Source organism: Mandrillus leucophaeus, unplaced genomic scaffold (assembly GCF_000951045.1).
Source record: "Mandrillus leucophaeus isolate KB7577 unplaced genomic scaffold, Mleu.le_1.0 Scaffold374, whole genome shotgun sequence".
Classification (NCBI taxonomy): Eukaryota; Metazoa; Chordata; class Mammalia; order Primates; family Cercopithecidae; genus Mandrillus; species Mandrillus leucophaeus.
In genome coordinates, this window is record NW_012103965.1 from 1,860,616 (window position 1) to 1,866,676 (window position 6,061).

The 6,061-nt window shown below is 42.2% G+C and overlaps 1 protein-coding gene and 1 pseudogene across 1 annotated transcript in view; one reads left to right on the plus strand and one right to left on the minus strand.

Annotated features, from left to right (window-relative positions):
- Positions 1-6,061, minus strand: part of USP32 (ubiquitin specific peptidase 32) — a 255,762-nt gene that overhangs the window by 195,308 nt on the left and 54,393 nt on the right. The gene's annotated exons all lie outside the window — the stretch shown is intronic.
- LOC105546910 lies at positions 2,506-3,021 on the plus strand (annotated as a pseudogene).

Here is a 6,061-nt window from a genome sequence, read left to right on the forward strand (position 1 = left end):
TGAGACTGAGTCTCGCTCTGTTGCCCAGGCTGGAGTGCAGTGGCATGATCTCAGCTCACTGCAACCTCCACCTCCCAGGTTCAAGCGATTCTGCTGCCTCAGCTCCCCCAGTAGAAGGGGTTACAGGCACCTACCATAACACTGGGTAAATTTTATATTTTTAGTAGAGAGGGGGTTTCACCACGTTGGCCAGGCTGGTCTGAAACTCCTGACCTCAAGTGATCTGCCAGCCTAGGCCTCCCAAAGTGCTGGGATTACACACATGGGCCACCGTGCCCGGCCCAGGTGTGGTAAATTTTTTAAATGAGGAAATGATATTAGTTATCTTCGTATTAGAAAGAAAAAGCAGCTTCAGAAAAGGAAAAAGGGACTTTTTAAAAATCTCTCTCTCCCTCTATCCCTCTCTCAGTAAAATTACAGTGAGAATAAAAGAAGATATAAACTCACAAGGACAGAGGGATAAAAAACTACATAATGGGACGGGCGTGGTGGTTCACGCCTGTAATCCCAGCACTTTGGGAGGCCAAGGTGGGCGGATCACCTGAGGTCGGGAGTTCAAGATCAGCCTGACCAACATGGAGAAACCCCATCTCTACTAAAAATACAAAAAAAATTAGCCGGGCATGGTGGTGCATGCCTGTAATTCCAGCTACTCGGGAGGCTGAGGCAGGAGAATTGCTTGAACACGGGAGGCGGAGGTTGCGATGAGCCGAGATCGTGCCATTGCACTCCAGCCTGGGCAACAAGAGCGAAACTCCGTCTCAAAAAAACAAAAAATAAAACAAACAAACAAAAAAAACTACATAATGGGTACAATGTACCTTACTTGGGTGATGGATGCATTAAAATCTCAGATTTCACTACTGTACACTTCATCCATGTAACGAAAAACCACCTGTACCCCAAAAGCTATTGAAATTTTTTTTTAAACTCACAAAGACAACAATAGGAGAAGAGAGAAATGAGAACCTAAGAGACAGTCAAAATTTTCTGGTGCACATTAAGTATCTGAAGTGGTCACTGACCTAAGCCAACCCAAGAAAGTTAAAACCTAAGCACTAGCAGCCGAGAAATTCAAACAAGAAGCAAACGAATTTACCCTGACCATAGCCCCAAAAGGCTCAGAAATGGATGGTACCAATTACCACAAAAGTCAGGGGGGTAAAAGGTGAGGCTGTGAAAAAAAAAATAGAGATTGGTTGAAAGTCTACGAGGAGTGGTTAGACTCTCTGGTTCCTTGCAGCACACGGCAATCAGGCACCAATCTACCACCTACCCAAACCCCCATCACCTTCACACCAACCTTTCAGCAACTCCTGGGCTCAAGTGATCCTCCCACCTCTGCTGCCCAAGTAGTTGGGACTACAGGCATGCACTACTGTGTCAGGCCCTTCCTAGCTATTTTTAAATTGTACTTTTATCTGATTATTTTCAACAAGCATTAATTAAATGTCTACTGTGCCAGACTTCTTTTTTCTTTTCTTTTCTTTTTTTTTTTTTTTTTTGAGATGGAGTCTCACTCTGTCCCCCAGGCTAGAATGAGTGATGTCGGCTCACTGCAACCTCCGTCTCCCAGGTTCAAGAAATTCTCCTGCATCAGCCTCCCGAGTAGCTGGAAGTACAGATGCGCACCACCACACCCGGCTAATTTTTGTATTTTCAGTAGAGGCAGGGTTTCACCATGTTGGCCAGGCTGGTCTTGAACTCCTGACCTCAGGTGATCCACCTTCCCCGTCCTCCCAAAGTGCTGGGATTACAGGCATGCGCCACCGCACCCAGCTGTCAGGCATTTATTAAATGTCTACTTATATCAGTCAAGATGAGTAATACATAGTCTCCATATTCTAATACTTCAAAATTTAGTAGAAAAGATAGCACACAACAAAAATAACTATAATACCAGATAGGATACATTAAAGTAGAGGTATTCAATGGAGTTCCAAAATAGGGAATAATCAGGAAAGGCTTCTGAGATCTGGCCACCGCACTCCAGCCTGGGTGACAGAGCAAGACTCCGTCTCAAAAAAAAAAAAAAAAGCAAAGGGCTATTCTGTGCAGGGAAAACACATATAAAAGAATAAAGTGACACGGATAATCAAATAATTGCAAGTAGTATGATATAAATGGAGTATAGGGTATAAGAAGCAGAGTTGCCAGAAATGAGGTTAGAATGATAATGGCAGACAAAACAGAACCCTGACTTTAGTCAAGATGATAATGTCCTTAGCTAAATGACTCTACTTTTCAGTTTCCCTTGCAACTAGAAATGGGCAATGAAATGTAGTAGAAATGACTAGGGGGGACCTCCAAGAAGGCTTCTTAAAAGGTAACAGTTGGCAAATATCCTTTTGCCCTTATCTCTTCTTCCCACCTGGCACTCAAGATACAATGACTGCATCTCCAGCAGCCATTTTACACATCTATATTTGAGTGAACGTCAAAAGTTATAAGCCATACAGTAAGGATGGTGAGATCACAAAGATTTTTAAAAGCCTAGATGGCCTTTCGGCCGGAACCGCCATCTTCCAGTAATTTGCCAAAATGACGAACACAAAGGGAAAGAGGAGAGACAACCGATACATGTTCTCTAGGCCTTTTAGAAAACATGGAGTTGTTCCTTTGGCCACATATATGGGAATCTGTAAGAAAGGTGATATCATAGACATCAAGGGAATGGGTACTGTTCAAAAAGGAATGCCCCACAAGTGTTACCATGGCAAAACTGTAAGAGTCTACCATGTTACCCAGCATGCTGTTGGCATTGTAAACAAACAAGTTAAGGGCAAGATTCTTGCCAAGAGAATTAATGTGCGTATTGAGCACATTAAGCACTCTAAGAGCCGAGATGGCTTCCTGAAACGCGTGAAGGAAAATGATCAGAAAAAGAAAGAAGCCAAAGAGAAAGGTACCTGGGTTCAACTGAAGTGCCAGCCTGCTCCACCCAGAGAAGCACACTTTGTGAGAACCAATAGGAAGGAGCCTGAGCTGCTAGAACCTATTCCCTATGAATTCATGGCATAATAGATGTTAAAAATAAAATAAAATAAAAGACCTCTGGGCTGAAAAAAGAAAAAAGACTAGATGACCATGGAACTGCCATATGACCCTTGGATATCCTACTTCCAGATTTACGTGTGAAAACAATAAACCCTTATATCTTATTTAAACTATTATTTTGTTTAATATACATCCAAACTTAAACCTAACTGATAAAGGTATCAGGTACAAGTTTATGGAAGGACATTCTAAGCCATGTTAAAAATCCTTTCCTGGCTTTAAACAAAGAACTAACAATCAGGTTTACATGCACACTGGTGTCAATGCAATAAACAGACTGAGAAAAGGTCAGAATGGCCGTATAAAGACCAGTATAAAGACCAGTTGAGCGGTTACTGCTTTTGTTCACACAAGAGATGAACTCAAGAGAAGAACTCCAAGGCATGGCCTCAAGCGATCCTCCCGCCTCTGTCTCCAAAGTGCTGGGATTACAGGCCTAAGGCATAAAGTAAAAAGGGAGATAAGAAGGCAGATTCAAGAGATAAAGGTAACTGAACAGGGTTCACTGAATAATTAGGTACCAAAGGACAAGAAAGAAAAAACAATCTTTGATGATTTCAAGGCGTCTGCCTGTTTCTAAGATATAGTCAGTGCTACTGATGAAGATAAGTCTAGGGGAGAATTTAAATATATTACATTGTATTTACATTTATCTTATGAACTGAATGTATGTGTCCTTCCCTCAAATTCATATGTTGAAGCCCTAACACACAGTGTGGCTGTATTTGGGGTAAGGAAGCAATTATTATTAAATAAGCTTGTAAGGATAGGACCCTGACCTTACAAGATTAGTGTTCATATAAGAAGAGACACCAGAGGGCTCAAGCGCAACATAGGCACAGAGGAAAGAGCATATATGGATGCAGCGAGCAGGAAAGGCTATCTTCTGCAAGCCAGGAAGAGAACCCTCACCAAAAACAAAACCTTGCTGGAACCAAACGTTATTTCCAACAGAAAATAATATTTCTGTCGTTTAAGCATCCAGTCTTTGGTATTTTGTGATGGTAGCCCAAGCTGACTACTATCATTTCTATAGTACCAATAGTAAATAGACCAACTCCTCCATTTTAAATTAGATAGAGGCCGGCACGGTGGCTCACACCTGTAATCCCAGAACTTTGGGAGGCCAAAGCAGGTGGATCACTGGAGGCCAGGAGTTCAAGACCAGCTTGGCCAACACGGAGAAACACCATCTCTACTAAAAATACAAAAATGGCCAGGCGCGGTGGCTCACGCCTGTAATCTCAGCACTTTGGGAGGCAGACGCGAGTGGATCACTTGAGTTTAGGAGATCGAGACCAGCCTGGCCAACATGGTGAAACCCCATCTCTACTAAAAATACAAAAAAAATTAGCCGGGCGTGGTGGCGGGCACCTGTAGTCCCAGCTACTTGGGAGACTGAGGCAAGAGAATCGCTTGAACCCCGGAAGCAGAACTTGTAGTGAGCCGAGATCGCGCCACTGCACTCCAGCCTGGGCGACAGAGCGAGACTCCGTCCCAAAAAAAAAAAAAAAAAAAAAATTAGCCAGGGATGGTGGTGCACACTTGCAATCCCAGCCACTCAGAAGGCTGAGGCAGGAGAATCGTTTGAACCCAGGAGGCAGAGGTTGCAGTGAGCAGAGACTGCACCACCACACTCCAGCCTGGTGACAGCGAGAGACTCTGTCTAAAAAAAAAATAAAAATAAAAAATAATTTAGATAATCTATGTAAATGGCTTTTACAAAGTCATATGAAGAGATTGGAACTCACTGTCCATGAAAGGAAAATAAAATTATGTACTTAACAATGCACAAAACAAACATGAGAGCAGCACAATGCTCACTGTCATGCTCTAAACTCTTAGAAGTTACCTTGTCTACACCAGTAGTTATTCACCTTTTCTGCAGTGACACAGGATGGATGTTGTCATTACCATGAGCATTCCCTAAATTCTAGCGGCAACTATACTCTTTACTTCCAGTCAAGAAATCAGATGCATGTGTGAAATGCATGAAATTAAATCCATTTTTGTAAAGGTAAGCTTTTTTCTTAAAGTTCAGTACTTTATTATTATTACTCATTAGATGGTATAAAATATTTCACAATAAACCACAATACTGGTGTTCTATTCCCCTATTATATGCTGCTTTATATCATAACTTTTTTCCAAAGGTAATATTTGTCTTATCTCTCCAAGTATATTTAAGTATCTTAAGAGCAAAGACCAAGTCTATTCTTCATCTCTATTTCTTTCTCTTAAGACAGCCAAGGCAGGACCATGCATTCAGATTTCTGTTACAGGATAGGAATTGCTGTTTTAACAGTTTGGTTCCAAAGGCAAAGAGGAAAATTTAACAACATCTGAATCAGAGGATAACCACAGAGATAAATAAACATTGGGAAATATGCCTTTCACTGCCAAAGTGGGCTAAGAATTTACAAACCTAGGACAAGAAACTGTATAATGCAGCAAAGAAACACAACCAACTATTTGTAAATCTGCTTGGTGCAGCTGATCTGAAGTGAATTAACCTACCACCAAAAGTCACTTTGGTAGGGTCCCTGCTAAAAAGAGCTACTGCAGAGCCACTTCAGGTAGATGATAAAATCCAGATGGGGCATCTCAGGCAAGAGCGGGCCTACAACTAGCAATTTTTTTGCTACTGGTGACTTTGTACCAAATGTCCATGAACAAATGAATCCAAAAAAGTATGATATAAAGCCAGGTGTGTGGCTCACGACTGTAATCCCAGCACTTTGGGAGGTCGAGGTGGGCAGATCACTTGAGGTCAGGAGTTCAAAACCAGCCTGGCCAACAGAGTTTGCCCCCTCTCTACTAAAAATACAAAAATTATCTGGGCATAGTGGCGATGCCTGTAGTCCCAGCTACTCAGGAGACTGAGGCAGGAGGATCACTTGAACCCAGGAGGTGGAGGTTGCAGTGAGCCGAGATAGCGCCACTGCATTCCAGCCTGGGCAACATAGTGAGGTTCTGCCTCAAAAACAAAAACTTAAAAGTATGA